Source organism: Mesoplodon bidens, assembly GCF_964165515.1.
Source record: "Mesoplodon bidens genome assembly, chromosome: 1".
Lineage (NCBI taxonomy): Eukaryota > Metazoa > Chordata > Mammalia > Artiodactyla > Ziphiidae > Mesoplodon > Mesoplodon bidens.
The window spans coordinates 38,898,917-38,915,317 of record NC_138176.1 but is presented as its reverse complement, the minus strand read 5'-3'; the positions used below and the strand labels follow the sequence as shown (position 1 = coordinate 38,915,317).

The window sequence follows — 16,401 nt, the reverse complement described above, 5'->3', positions numbered from 1 at the left end:
AAAAATTCTCTAAGATAAAAGATGTATAAATATTTCTGTGCCCACTTTTCACTAATTCAAAGGGAGGCAGAGCTTGGATCAACCCAACCTCACTGTGTCAGAGTTCTCATGGCAAACACTAAAACCAGTTCTGGTTCACTTAAGCAGAAGAGAAACGTCTTGGAAGGACATTACACAGAATACCAAAGAGACAGAAAGGTTGGAGAATCCGGCTCATGAAACAGGCAGGGCAGCTTGGTAGCTGGAATCAGAACAGGCCACACCACCCAAGCAGCCCACTTAGCACACCACTGGTACTGCCATTGGACAGTCCCACCTCTCACCGCTGGCACTGCTGTCTATGGGCACGAAAGCTACTTCACATATAATGGTATTATTTCTAAAATGTCCCTTTGAATCAGACTGCAGATTCAGAGACTTGGGTAGGAGACTCTGATTGGCTGAACTTAGGTCACATGATGCTAGCTGCTAAGGGGAGGAGAGGGTGAGTGCTGAGCTATTTTGCCTTTTATGAGAGTTTGGGATTCTCGGCAACAAGACTACGATCAATGACCACTATAAATATTTATGTGCATTCTTTGTTTCATAATACTTTTTAGGAATCTGATTAATCTTTTTTTTTTTTTTGGCTGCCTAGGGTCTTGGTTGTGGCACGCGGGATCTTCATTGCTGCACGTGGAACCTTTCGTTACAGCACACGGGCTTCTCTCTGGTTGTGGCACGAGGGTTTTTCTCTCTCTAATTGTGGCGCACAGGCTCCAGAGCATGTGGGCGATGTAGTTTTGCAGCACGTGGTCTCTCTAGTTGAGGTGCGCAGGCTCAGTAGTTGTGGCGTGCAGGCTTAGTTGCCCTATGGCATGTGGGATCTTAGTTCCCCAACCAGGGATCGAACCCGCTTCCCCTGCATTGGAAGGCGGATTCTTTACCACTGGACCACTGGGGAAGTCCCTGATTAATCTTCTTAATTCTCACTGAATTTTAGATTGTCTAGTAGGTCATGAGATTATCTAGTTCCGAACTACACACTCAAATGTCTACCATATCCTCAGTGTCAGGGGATGGGGCATATAGGAGTGGTGGGGACTGGGGAAAACTGAAGAGCATCTTCCCAGTCTAAAGGATACACTTACTACTTAGTTCTAGCTGATGGCTGCTAGAACCCACCAGGAAGCAAAAGTTGCCAGTCCTTCCAACTTTCCAGCACATGCCCAAAGTCTGAATTTTTGTTAACATTTACACTCAAATTCAAAATTAGAAAGAACAATGACACCACTGCTTCTTAAAAATCAAGGCTGCAGGCTGCCTGTAATAGTCAGACCTCTCCATTTCAAAAACCAGTGCAGGGAGATGAGGCCTAAGAGGGTGAAATGCCTTAGGCCAAGCAGCTCATTTGCTGACAGAACCAGGGCTAGAAGTTTGGTCTCCTGAAGAAAAGCAGGTTAGAAAAAGTTCATGTTCCATTACCTCTCTCCGCAGTCACTTCCCTCTCTGGGAAGTAACCTCCCAACCAAACTCAGGAAAAGTAAAAAAATGTCTGCATTTCACCCAGAAGTAGTAGTGTTTGTATAATGTTTACACATTCAGAGATTTACACATTAAAAGCCAATAGGAATAGCCTTTGGTGTCTGATAAGAATTTAAATCTTAACTTCTACAACTTTCCAGGTGGGTCACCTGGGACAAATTACCTTGCTCCTCTGTGCCTCAGTCATGGGAAAAGTAAGAGCACCTTTTATAAGGGTTGTGGAGAGAATGAAATAAGATTTCAGGTAGAGTGCCTGGCTCAGTGCCAGGACCATACTAAAAACACTGCACATGATAATAATATAATATCCAAAAGATAGCATAATAACCTGCATTACCCCAGGACACAGAGCGGGGAGAGGGGAAGAGGACTAAACTGTTTCACGGTGGGGGTGGGTGATGGATAAATCTCAAGGTGGAATTCTTAATACGGTGTAAGTGGGATTTTCACGAAAACCCTATCCTTCCTCTGACTGCGATGCGAGTTCACGGTCAAATCCAGCTGTATCACCTCACGTGTGCACTTAAAAGGCACCCACTCTGGTCCACCTCAGTGAAACTGATGGTGGAGCGAAATGAGAGTTCAGGTGGTTCTGGGCTGAGAAGGGGACGGGCAGGGTTTCAGAAGAGAAAGTCGCACCCGATTGTTTCACATTCGCTCTAGGCCGAACCGCGGGGACCTGCTTCCACCCGCGAGCGTTTTCTGCGGAACACGGGAGGCCGCCGCCGAGGAAGGGGCGGAGGCAGAGGCGGAGGCGGCACCCAGGGGCCGGGGCAGAGGAGGCCGGGACCATCGCAGTGACAGTTTATTTTCCTGCGGCGGCGGTGGCATCAGGGACGGCTGCTGCCGGCTCGGGATCGCCAGGCCTGCGCGTGGGTTTTCGAGGGAGCTCTCTGCGCTGGGCGCTGGGGAGCTACGGCAGCGAAGGGGAGGAGGAGGAGAGGAACGCACAGAAGCCAAACGAGTGAAGGTAGCAAAGCTCCATCAGTCCGCAGAGGAGCGGACGAGGGTCGGCAGAGTGAAGGGAGCGGGCGCCTGCTCCCTGGGTGCCCTATCGCCCTACTGCAGTGCCTTCTAGCAAAAGCCACCGCGGCCCGGTGGCTTTTGCAGCGGCCAGACGGATGCCAAGGCCACACGGCAGGCGCGGCGACGGCCGCTGCAGTCGCCATCCCACGCGGGCTCCGGACATCAGGGGCTGCTGGTGAGTAGGCGCGCTCGCGTGTGTGTGTGTGTGTGCGTGTGTGTGTGTGTCTGTGTGTGTGTGAGAGCGCGCACCGGCACAGGCGATTGTGCACGCCGGGCGCGTGTGCCCGGTGGCCTGGCGCGCGCCGGCCCCTCTTCCGCTGGCGACGTCCTGTCCCGGGCTTGCTCCGTTGGAGGAAAATGCGCTTTGCGGCCGCTCACTTCCTTCCTGCCAGTCCTGCGGTCGGCTGCCTCCGCCTATGTTGCCTCTGTGTGCCCCGCAGCGGGCTCCGAGGGGTTAGTTTCACCTTGATGGGGAAAGCAGGAAGCCGTGGCTCCTGGGGGCAGGGTGGGACGCCGGCAGTGATCTACCTCCACGCGGGTGTTTCTGGTTTAGGCTTGGGGCGCGGCCTCGGAGACGGTGTCAGCGTTCAGAGAGACCCCCGCATTGTCTTTGTGGGTGCGTGGTGTGGGGAGGGAAGGGGCGGCGGTTGGAAAAACAGGCGTCCTTGCAGGACCGTGTGTCATGCCTTTCTAGATGATGCTTACTGTTACGCCGTTTATGAGCCACTGTTACGCCGTTTATGAGCCACTCATAAGGCATTTTCCCTCACCTGAATAATTTATAAGCCTTAACGGAGAGCCTTTAATGAAATGCACAAAGAAGTGGAATGTCACTAAAACATAATTTTCCAGAACTCTCTGAAACAACCCACACCGCTGATAGCCAAGAGCCTAAGGTGCTGTAATTACTGAAATTTAAAAATAAATAAATAAACAATAAGTAATTCAGGAAACAGAACCTGATCGAGAGGATTGAAGAAAATCTTAAGTGTCTGGGTGGCTTGGGGGTGGCCTTCTGGAAATCGGTGTTTGAATCTTTGAATCTTTAAAAGTAAGCTCCAGAGAGCACAGTGCTTTCCAAACATCCTGCTAATCGCTGAGAATAAAATGAAGTCTTAGGTTTTAAGGCATTTCTAAGTTTATAATGGATATCACCAGGATGCTCATTTATGATCTCATGATTCAAGGCCTTGTCAAGGTCAATATGGCAGATTTGTTCCAGCAGTTCAGTTACACGTGAATGTTTGATTTTCTGTTTCAAGTTTTGGGGAGTAGTTTTCTATGGTTGCTTTACACAGAGTTTAAGCCACTATCTTCTATGCTTTTCCAGACCTTGTTTCAGTTGGCAGTCTTATGTTTGTGGGATGGATGCTAAATTGAACTTCAAAAAGGTACTCTGTTTTAAAATATATATGTATAAAAAATGTACTCTGTGACTCTATTATTGTAGACATTTTATAGCTACACTGTAAATATCTATGTTTCTTTTTAATACTGAGTCAATGCCTTTGGGAAGGCACTGGGAAGTAGGTACCTCTTGTTTACCGTTTGCTCCATTACATCTTCATTCAAAGGCATGAAATGTTATTAGAATCTCCCTGGAAAATGAACAGGCTGCTTGTTTTCTGTTCAAGCATATATACAGCAAATTGCTTGCCTCTTGGGAATCTGCTCTTGAATATACTACTTCACCTGTAATTTATGTATTAGCTGGTTCTTGGGAATTTTAAGAAGAAACTTGTTTTCTTACACTCTTTTGTAACATAAGCACCATTTAAATCAGCAGGCAGAGAATCCAAGTCCTTTACCCATATTGTGGTCTTCAGGGCCAGTTTCTTGCATACTTTTGCTCTGTTTTATAGGACTCATTCCCATTGAAAGGCTTGGCGGGAGAAATGGGAGCATCGTGGTCCCAAGGGTGTCCTCAGCAGAGAGATTATTTCCTGGAGAGGAGACTGTTTTGGGGATTAGCTTCTGAGAAGGACTGATAAAAAAAAGAATTGTTAGTAATAGTTACCTCTGTTTACTTTTGACACAAAGGTCTTAACACAGTTCCATCACATTCCTCCTTCAAGGACTCTTCCCAAGACTACTTACAGCTACAATCCAGAGAGCGAGGTTGCCTTTTATAGAGAAGCAAAACCTGGTAGTTCTTGCTCAGGATCGGAGGGGTAGAAGAAATAGTAGATGCTGCCCAGAAAATGCCAGGTGCCTTCAGGGAGGATACATTTACCAATTAGACACACTTATAAACCACTGGATTTGTGATCCTGTCTAATCCTAGCATTTTTTTCTCCCCCCTGTGAAAGATTTAGGAGTAGCTTCAATTGAAACTATGAGAAATGACTCATGGTCATCCTTGAAAATATGAGAGTCAGTTCTCTACCCCTGAGGGCTAATGGATCTCAGCTGCCCATTAAATATTTGTTAAATGAATACCAATTCTAGAATCTTCCCAACCTTACTACATCACCTCTTCTAGTATTAATTATTTTTAGCCATAACTTTATATGAATCATCAAACGTTTCATTAAATTGGAGCCAATTGATATAGTCAACTAAGACCAACTTCCTCAACTGAAGGAACAATAACGATCCCGCTAAAACAAAACAAAACCAAACAAAGAAAAAAACACTGTATTGGTACTTACTGACTTGCTTATTTCAGCTATCTGAACATGTGAATTGTCCAGTTGGATGTGTTGAGTGTACATTCAGAAATCCTGAGTTGACATCGTAATGTTCAACTCAGGAATGATCTAGATGTAGCTACATCTGGATATGCCTTTTGTCAGAAATTAGTTGCATTTCTAAGCAAATTAGATGAACTTCTAGTACAATCCTTCATCTCCTCATGTTGAGTAGAAAAGCCAGTTAAACTTTTGGCAAATTGCTAAGTCTTCAAAGTTCATATTTGATTTTCTTTCTAAATTTTAAATTAAATCCATGTTATGTTTGTCCATTGATGTGGTTGGCTTACAGACATTAACTCAGACCACTGGCTACTTAGTACCTTGTATTTATTAAAAGCAGCCCCTTGATATAAGCACCAGTAATTCGTATGTTTTGATTAGCTCTAGCTAGCCTTTCAAAATACTCTTGGAAATGAGTGTGCTGTATGATCTTGAATATGAAGAGTGTTATGCCTTCCGTTTTTTTTTTTTTTAAATAGTTCTGACTTTCCGTCCCCAGTCATTGGAGGTTTACCCTATGATTCATGATCTAATTTCAGGATGAACGATTAGAAAGCTGACTGAAATTTGTCTGGATATTAACATTATGGTGCATATAATAATGCAGATTTTTCTCTGATATTCTTCCCTTTTTGTCCTCCAGTCAAGCTTGTTTCATCCTGAATAAAAATCAAACGAGATCCTTAAACATTTAAAAATGTTTTCCTGTTGGGCTGTGTCCAAAATAAATAAATAAAATTTAAAAATTGCTTATTACTGTTGTGAAGTAACACAAACACTACTGCTATTCTCTGCATAATGAAACATGGCCATTCTTATCAGGTATTCATTTGATAAGTAGGCACCTGAGCACTTGAGCTAGAGTTAAAGGCATGTTCCTTCCATGTCTTATTAAGGCCCTTGAGAGCAAGGGGGTGGAATTTTGATTTAGATAAAGTAGCCAATTCAAGGTAGGTTCCTTGAAAGGAGTATGTATGAAAGCATCTTTTCAGAAGAGCACTTTGGCAGTTGGATGGGGAGTGAGCGGGTTAACAGGAGAGAGTGGAGGTGAACTCTGATGTCAGATAATGACAGCCTGACAGAAGATCCCAGAGACACTGAGATGAAGAAGGGAAAACTTCAGACAGCCAGACATCAGGATTCTTTGTTTTATGTGGAAGAGGAATCGTAAACCTGGGGCATAGTGTGATCACACACGTATTCCACATCCACTGAACACCTCACCAGTTGATCACAGCATTCTCTCCTGCCGAGCCCTGGTGTAACCTCAGAATCTTGCAAACGTTTGACAAATACTTATTCATAAATACTAGTTATTAAACAAGTGCTAAATGCCAGGCACCGTACTCAGCCTCTACATTTGTTATCTCAAGGATGATGGAGTGGTTGGGAACATGAATTCTTTTTGCCACTTACGAGTTGTGGGTCCTTGGGTAAGTTACTAACTTCTCTGAGCTACAGTTTCTTCATATTTCAATTGAGATATTAGTTTCTGTCTCATAAGGTTTGGGGAAGGATTAAATGAATAAATAAGTATAAATGAAAAGTACTGAGAAGTGTCTGGCACAAGGTTAACTGCTACATGTATTAGTTGTTACTATTGTTATTAATTCATAAACAACCTTATGGAATAGGTGCCATTTTGCAGATTAAAAAATTGAGGCACAAAAAGGCTAGGTAAATCACTCAGGGTCATAGGCTGGGATAGAGTGATAGAGCTGGGCATCAAACCCAGACAATCCGACTCCGGTGTTTGCTTTCCTAACTTGTGTGTATCCCTGATCACATGCCAGGTGCTGGGGACACTGACTGGGGAGAGAAAAGTGGGGGCTTGTCCTAATGAGATCTAGGGCTCCAGTCATTTCCACTGCAGTTTGTCATCTCCTATATAGAATTAGTACCCAGATTATTGTACAAAACTTTTGCTCTTTTTCCTTGATGTTTGGGTATTTTGTAAATGTGTTTCATTAAATACTTTAAGAAGGGGTCCAATTTGTGTTTTCACATAGGCTTTAAAAATAGGTTATTTTTTGTTTTTGCCTAACAGTTGACATATGCAATACATATTATATTCATTTGTAATATCTTTCCTTGTACCTAGTGATCCTTCGCTGGAGGCAGCAGGATATGTCCCCCTAATATAATGTATAATATATACATTATATGTTTTATATATATTGTGTGATATAATATTATTTAACTATATAATATATATTAGATGCATTTTATACAGTGTATGTCATGTATACATAATATAATGTATACATTATATATAAGGTATATATTATAAAATATATACATTATACTACATATTATATGTAATATAATATATACCGTATAACACATTATATTAGGGAGACATTCACGTTAGATGTAAAGAGAAGAGAGATGTTGCGAATGAGTATGTGTACATTATATTATTGGAAAGGTATCAGTATTCTGAAAAACTTCTATGCCATCCACCTTTGTCCACATTCTCAGAGTCTTACACATCTCCCATTCAGAAGCCATGGTGAAGTTATGATGACATTTCATAACCATTTTTATTCAGAATATTTTATAGAGTAGAAGCAGAGTAAATTTTAGCTGTTCTTTGACTTGACATAATTACGTCTAATTATAAAAGGCCAGACATTTTTATTATTGGACCTGCCATTAACATTATATTATACTTCGACTATACCTCAATTTAAAAAAAAAAAAAAAGAGAGGCCAGATTTTAATTATAGATGGGAAGACTGCTGTAGCAACAAAGAATCAAAAATTCTGAATTCCTCCAGAACTTCTTTAGCAAGGAGTATGTCATCACTGATTTCAATATTTTAACATTACATTAGTCCTTATAATTCTTTATTCTCATAAATAAATTTCAGAAATCTGTAACTAGTATTGTTTTTTTCTAAGGAGGCAAAAACTTTTCTTGGTCTTGTGTAAATTTCACAGATACTATTTAGTTGAGGAAAATTTTTTAAATCTCATTTTTAAAAATTCAGTCTGCATTGTTTGATTTTACCCTTTTGTTCAAATTACATAATTATTTAACTAAAGTCCAGTTTCTTTTAAAGGAACTATTTTAAAATTTTGTGAGTTTAAACTTGATTAAGTTTGAGTTTGGGTGAATTTGGTCTTTTGTTTTGTTTTTAAACTTTTGCTATACTTAGGTTTCAGTGCTTTCACAGTAAATGAACCAAAGATTCAGCCCAGGCTCATACAAGAGATAGCTGTTCAGGGACTCATCACAGATTATTCATTTTGATTGCTTGACTTGATTTGACTCTGGTTTATTGGAAACAGGAGGCCAGTGATGACTCATTTTTAACCCTTCCAGTCCCCAGTTAACGCTGCCTGCCTGTTTTGCCTTTGCAGGTACTCAGGGGGAAACTCCACTGTGGGTCTTTTTTGGGAGTGTTACTTCAAACTTGAGTGGCTAGGACAGTAATCGACTGTGCACCTTTTCATTAAAGGCATAAAGAAAACTGCAGTCAGTAATGGTGATCAAGTTTAAATTCAGCTCATCTAAGGACCCTATAATTTTATTTAACCTGTTGCTGGAGCCCTGTCTTTTATCACCGTAAGTATGCATTTCAACCACTGAGAAGAAATATGGAGAGGTCTTTATGCCTGTGGGTTCATGCTTCAATCTTCTGATAGATTGACTTCAGTTCTTTTTCCAATCTGTTTTGTCCTTGAGAGGTTGGTTTATAAACTGTTTCACAGGATAAATTTTCTTTAACAAGAGGAACAATTGGAAGTGGTAGATGGAATGAGATTAGAAAAGAGAAGCCTGGAATAAATCCTTCATACGTTCCTGTTTTTGTAAAAATGGGGCAGAGAAACTGCTTACTGAATCAATATAGTACTTTAAGGAAAAAAAGATGAAAATCACTTGCAATCATTGGTGGGTGTGGAACTTTTTTTTGTCCAAGTATTGAAAAGTTCAAGAAATTCAAATGTGGCTTTTGAAAGAAATGTAAATGACCATCACATTCTTATGGCATCAAGGTTCTTTGTCTTTTGTCAAGTGTAATATTATTGACTTAGAAAGGTAACTAGGGCAGTGCATCTCAAACTAGTCTCAAAAAACCAGAATGACTTCCGTGCCACCCCCATAGGTTATTATTCAGTAAGTTTGGGCGGGGCCTGGGAGCCTTCTTTTAACAACCTTTTCAGAGGATTCTGATGCAGGTGGTCAATAAACCATACTTAGAGAAAAACCTATTTAGGAGCTAAATCTAATTTTCTATGCAAATTTGTGCTTCTGTTTTTCAGCTTTATGCATTTATTCCTCTGATTTTTATATACATTTTTATGGAATAACATATCCATCAAGGCTGCCTTGGAGTTTTTATAATGGCACCCAACACTGTGTTTAATTTTCTTATTAATACCTGTTTTCAGGTGGAAGAAATCAGAAAACCACAGAGTTGGCAGGAAAGAATGTTGCACCTCCTTCTGAATGGCCGATGTTGGGATAGGACAGAGAGGGTTTGATCAAAAAGAAAAGTAAGGGAAGACTTATATATTGGGAAGCAGTGGAAAGCAAAGTCTAATAATGCACATCACTGAGGGCCAGCAAGGGTGTTTAGACCTCTTCTGGTAGACACTAGGTTATCAGTTGCTTTTTTGAGCAGGGGACTAACCTGATGCAAACAAGCCTTACTCTTGTGCTAGGGACACATGGTATGTGGTCCAGAAGAGAGGATTAAGAGAAGGGAGCAGGGTGAGCGCTTGGGGCCTTGAATTTGGCAGGACTGACTGAGGGTTCATGCAGCAGGGTTCTCCTGCACTGTTTTCCTGAAGGTCTACAGCCAATAAAGTGCTCTCTCCAGCAGCTGCATGTTATGGTGTGTAACACCAAGGCTGCCAGTCATCAGGCCAGATAGCCTCTCTGGGGTTAGAAAGCCCTTGAATAACTGTTTCAACTACCACTACCTTCATAACATTGTGAGGCAAGGGTCTCACGTTAGACAAAGGAAACAGACTCAGGGAGTCATTGATCAAAATCCACACATCTAGAAACTGGCAGGGCTAGGCTTCAAATCTGGAGCTACCTACTGAGAATTTATAGGCTTTAAAAAAAGTATAATTTGTCTGATAATGAAGTGATACATACTTGTAACACATTGTACTGAAATGAATAAGTTAAATATGAAATCCTTCATGATTTCATCCTTGAGAGAACAGCTCAGAAAAATCCAGTGCATGTTGTTCAGATAACTTTCTTGCAAATGCCAACATACATTAAATACATATGTATCAGTACTACAAGGTGGGAGTCATACGTTATATGCTATTTTACAACTTGCTTTTTTTTTCACTTAATGCTGTAACGCGGACAACTTCCTGGTTCAGCACGTATAGATGTAAGTCTTTTCTAATGGCTTCATTTCCTGTAGAGATTCTTTATTTCAAATAACCTCCTTTTGATGGCTATGTATTTTAATTTCCAAAATTGTAATATTTTTAAGCCATGCTACAGTGGGAGCAAGTATGTGTGTGAGAGAGTGTGTGTGTGTGTGTGTGTATTATTTGGGCAGGACAGTCTATGGGGGAAACTTAGAATTGCTTGGCCAACAGGATTGCATATTATTTTTTTTAATTGCCAATTTCTCTTCCAGTCTTCATCAATATTAAGTATGACTAATCATGTAAATTTTATCAATCAAATAAATGGAAATACCATTTCAAATCCATAGTTTCTTAATTAGTAGTGAAATTAATATTTTTCATGTGCTGCTTAGCCATTTATATTTCTCTCATGACGTGTTCATTCCATTTGACGATTTTTATTCAACTTTGTATCTCTTTCTTACTGTTCTGCAAATATGCTCTATAGTTTAGACATAATCAATATTATATATGTTGCATATGATACAAACTTTTCTCCTTTTGTTGTCATTTTACTTGTTGAAGGGATTGTTAAGGTACTAATTGAACATTTTAAAAATATTTAATTTTAAAATAATTTCAGAATTCCAGAAAATTGCAAACATAGTACACAGAATTTCTGTATACCCTTTTTACCCATTTCTCCAAATATTAACAGCTAATATAATCACAGTAGTTATCAAAATCAGGATACTAACATTGTTACAATACTATATTGTCTAATCAACAGATCTTATTCACATTTCACCAGTGTCCTTCTTCTGGCCCAGGATTCCATACAGGATCACACATGGCATTTTTTGTCATGTCTCCTGAGTCCCTTTTGATCTGAAACATTCCTTCAGTCTTTCAGTTTTTCATCATCTTGACACTTTTTAAGCACACTGGCCAATTTTTTTTTTTGTAGAAAATCCCTCAGTTTGGGTTTGTATGGTATTTCTTCATGAGTATATGACCAAGAGTGTGACTTAGTTTGGAAGTGGTCAAAAATATCTGCCTGAGGAAGAGGTGCTTAAACTAACACTGGAAAGATACAGAGGAAGTAGAAGTGTGAAATGAGGGTGAATAGAAGGCTGGTGGGTTGGCAGCTGGATCAGACCCAGCTTTGTGGGACCTATTAAAGATGCATGATATTGACAGTGATGGAAAGCTATTAAAAGGTTTTAAGTGAAGAAATGACAGTATCTGAATAGCATACCTGTTGTATATAGAATTAAACAAAGGGGAGCATCATGGAAACAAATAGACCAATTAGAAGGCTGTTCTAACGATGCAGACAGAGTAAAGGGTGACACAGATTGGGTACTGTAAGGAAAGATGGTGAGAAAATGCAGATTTGAGAGATATCTTGGAGGGTGATTCAGCAACTATAAGTGGTAGAATGGATGTGGAGTTGAGGGAGGGAGGAGATGCATGGTGAATGTTTCCAAGTTTTGCCAGGTTGTGTGTAATTGGGTGTTGATGCCATTCACTGAGATACAGGAGAAGTTTTCTCTGTTGAAGTCAGAAGCATCACCACCTCCACTTCCCTTAGATGCCAACATTTACAGTATCTTTGCCTACTTACTCTCCTATATCCCTGTCTGTCCACTTAACTTCCAGGTTCTATGTTTTTTTTCCCCTCAGAATCTCTCCCAATAGCTATTTATCCTTCTACATTCTTTTTACCACTCTCAGTCCAGTCCTGGGGTATCTCAAACACAGTTGCATACTTGCCTCCTCTCTCAATTGCCGATATCTCTTCTCTATGTAAGTTTATCCATCACTCCCAGACTTTTATTTTTCAGCTTCATTGAGGTATAATTAACAGAGACTACTTCAATTTAATAAATATGTACTTAGTTCCTAGTTTGGGCAGATCACCTTATTGAGCAGAGTTGAGAATAAAATAAATAAGAAGCTAAGCAAAATTGAAGAGATTCAGGGTCATTTTGCCTAATGATAAAAAGAATCTGTATCCTTGTCATACTCCTTACATAAAAATAAATTCCACACAGATCAACGGTATTTATTCAAAAATAACTAACCATAAAATTACTAGGAGATGAGATTGGTAGACTTTTTTTTTTTTTTTTTTGCGGTACGCGAGCTCTCATTGTTGTGGCCCGTCCCGTTGCGGAGCACAGGCTCCGGACGCGCAGGCTCAGTGGCCATGGCTGACGGGCCCAGCCGCTCTGCGGCATGTGGGATCTTCCCGGACTGGGGCACGAGCCCGTGTCCCCTGCATCGGCAGGCGGACTCTCAACCACTGCGCCACCAGGGAAGCCTGGTAGACATATTTTTAAAAAATTTTTTATCATCAGTCAGTTTGAAGACCTTTTAAAGAATGATGAAAAGCCAGATATGATAAAAGAAAAAAAATAGATCCATTTGACAGCCTAAAGTTTTAAAATTTTGTACAAAAAATTAAACAACTTTCAACAAAAGCTCCAACTAAACTAATAAATATAGAAAGAAGGAAAGAAATAGAAAATTCACCATTTTCAAACACCACAGTAATAATCACTTCAGAAAAGAATAATCTTTGGATGCTAAAATGAATGGGCAAAAGTATACTTGCATATTGGCAAAATAATTCCCTATAAGACAGTTTGTAATTACAAAAGGAAAAATAGTATCTTTACAGGGGAGAAACATGGCAGACGTAACTTAGGTGATCAAGGTAAACATCGCTGATACCAGGGCAAATCAGTGTCTCCTGATGTACTGAGAAGGACACACCACCACTTCTGAGATATTTTTGCCAAAAAATGCATAACCACCTCTGTTGTATTTCGTATTTGTAGGACTTACCACAGTTTTAATGATATATTTGTGCAGTTAGTTGTTTAGTATCTTAGTACCTCTGTACTCAACCCCCTGCCTCTAGCAGAATGGAAATTTCATAAGATCAATATCCTCTGTGTCTTTGCTCACTAGTTCCTAGCAGGAAGTAGGAGCTTCATAAATAATGTTGAATAAATGAATGAATGAATGAATTTACTTGGAGCTGATACTTGTGGGAAAGATATACAGTAGTTATTAGCCTTGCAACTAGTGAGTGAGAAATCACAGTCGGATACCCTGGTGAAAGTGGATGTAGTGAAGACACAGTGCTCAGATTAAGCCTTAAATGAAGCCTTGAAAGAAATGTGTCCCATGGAATAAAAGTATGTTAAGAGACAGAAAATTAATAGGTAAGATGCAAGGTGAAGGAAGTGGGAGGAAAAAAGGAAATGCCTCTACTTCATTTAGAGCAAAGCAGGAGTTTGTTCTAAAGTGGGTACTGTTCAGCTGATCAAGGCAGGTATTTAGGGGGTTATTTGTAACTGTCTTAGAGCAGTTTTATCTGATGCAGTGAGTCTCAAGTTTCAATGTGCATAAAGATCTCCTAGGCTGCTTGATAAAAATAGAGCTCTGTGGGGCACCCTTTGCAGAAATTATGACTTGATGGGGCATAGAAATCTGTTTCTTATTAACAACCACCCTCCTCCTCCACTGAGTAATTATGGTGCAGGTGGCCCAGGAACCACACTCAGAGGAAACTTTACATCAGAGTAGAGGGGTATAAGCTGCAGTGAAGGAAAGTAAGAAGGAAGTGAGTGGGGTGAACAAAGAGAAACAGTGGATGGCCACTTGCTAACGACTTTGGCAGTGTAGGGAGGGGGCTCTTTAAACATTTAAAAGTAACCTGCCAGGGAAAGTTATGAAGGGACACAGCCTGTTTTGATTTTGTCCACCTCGTTGAAGAGATTGTCTAGTTCAAAACCAAAAATGTGACTGCAGCTGTCTATTGAAATATGTTGAACAGTTAGAATATTTCCTTTGGTTGAGGAACACTGAAGAAGCAGTGTATGAGAGGTATTCTGGGACAGCTTTTGCTTTTGAAAGTAGTGTTGCCCTTAGGAAATTTATGAAGATTAAATAAAATTGATTAATAATGCCCAAGGACTGACCTCATCTCTGGGCTTCAGGCATCTGGCAGGCAAGAAGATGATGTTATTTAAAAAATGTATTTCTGACTCATTATGCTTCATTGAATTAGATAACCTGTGTATAGTGTTTTCTTTTATTTTTTAACATCTTTATTGGAGTATAATTGCTTTACAATGGTGTGTTAGTTTCTGCTTTATAACAAAGTGAATCAGCTATACATATACATATATCCCTACATCCCCTCCCTCTTGAGTCTCCCTCCCACCCTCCCTATCCCACCCCTCTAGGTAGTCACAAAGCACCGAGCAAGCTGATCTCCCTGTTCTATGTGGCTGCTTCCCACTAGCTATTTTACATTTGGTAGTGTATATATGTCCATGCCACTCTCTCACTTCGTCCCATCTTACCCTTCCCCCTCCCCATGTTCTAAAGTCCATTCTCTACGTCTGCATCTTTATTCCTGTCCTGCCCCTAGGTTCCTCAGAACCTTTTTTTTTTTTTAGATGCCATATATATGTGTTAGCATACGGTATTTGTTTTTCTCTTTCTGACTTACTTCACTCTGTATGACAGACTGTAGGTCCATCCACCTCACTACAAATAACTCAATTTCATTTCTCTTTATGGCTGAGTAATATTCCATTGTATATATGTACCACATCTTCTTTATCTATTCATCTGTCGATGGACACTTAGGTTGCTTCCATGTCCTGGCTATTGTAAATAGTGCTGCAATGAACATTGTGATACATGACTCTTTTTGAATTATGGTTTTCTCAGGGTATATGCCCAGTAGTGGGATCGCTGGGTCATATGGTAGTTCTATTTTTAGTTTTTTAAGGAACCTCCATACTGTTCTCCATAGTGGCTGTATCAATTTACATTCCCACAAACAGTGCAAGAGTGTTCTCTTGGATAGTATTTTCTTAAAGGCAAATTGCAATAAAAAGGGAAGTATGTTCAAGTGGATATTAGAGTTTAGTGGCTTATATTTAGAATGCATAATTTCCAGGAAATTTTAGTATTTCAACAGCAAGATAACACAATTAAGCTCATATGACTCTATCTTGGCAAATTAACTGAATTTCTCCCCAACACTTCAAATTCATTTTCCAAATGTTTTATGAATTTTTAATTGTTTTATGAAGATATTAATTGAATCACCTCATTTAAAAAGTACAACAGAATAATAAATTAGTATATTTATGAGCATATGAAATGCCTTTTGAATACCAGAATTTTATTTTTTTATTGAAGTATAGTTGATTTACAATATTGTGTTAGTTTCAGGTGTACAGCAAACTGATTCAGTTATACATATATATATATATTTTTTCCAATTCTTTTCCATTATAGGTTATTACAAGACATTGACTATAGTTCCCTGTGCTATACAGTAAATACATGTTGTTTAGCTATTTTATATATAGTAGCGTATATCTGTTAAACCCGTACTCCTAATTTATCCCTCTCCCCCCCTTCCCCCTTCAGTAACCATAACTTTGTTTTCTATGTCTGTGAGTCTGTTTCTGTTTGTTTGTTTGTTTTGCGGTACACGGGCCTCTCACCACTGTGGCCTCTCCCGTTGCAGAGCACAGGCTCAGCAGCCATGGCTCACGGGCCCAGCCGCTCCGTGGTATGTGGGATCTTCCCGGACCGGGGCACGAACCCGTGTCCCCTGCATTGGCAGGCAGACTCTCAACCACTGCGCCACCAGGGAAGCCCTGTTTCTGTTTTATAAATAAGTTCATTTGTATTATTTTTTAGATTCCACATAAGTGATATATATTATTTGTCTTTGTCTGGCTTACTTCACTCAGTATGATAATCTCTAGGTCCATCCATGTTGCTACAG

At 40.1% G+C, this 16,401-nt stretch overlaps 1 protein-coding gene across 6 annotated transcripts in view; it reads left to right on the top strand.

The window, feature by feature from the left end:
* The first annotated feature begins 2,303 nt into the window (after positions 1 to 2,303).
* STAMBPL1 (STAM binding protein like 1) overlaps positions 2,304 to 16,401 on the top strand; it is a 44,924-nt gene continuing 30,826 nt past the window's right edge. For 3 of the 6 annotated variants that reach the window (XM_081232099.1, XM_081232101.1, XM_081232096.1), the window contains exon 1: positions 2,304 to 2,725. The gene's annotated coding sequence lies outside the window, so the exon portion shown is untranslated. Of the gene's footprint in view, positions 2,726 to 2,833; positions 3,004 to 3,880; positions 3,942 to 16,401 lie in introns of those variants that run through there. The other 3 variants (XM_081232097.1, XM_081232100.1, XM_081232098.1) reach the window with 3 other exon arrangements.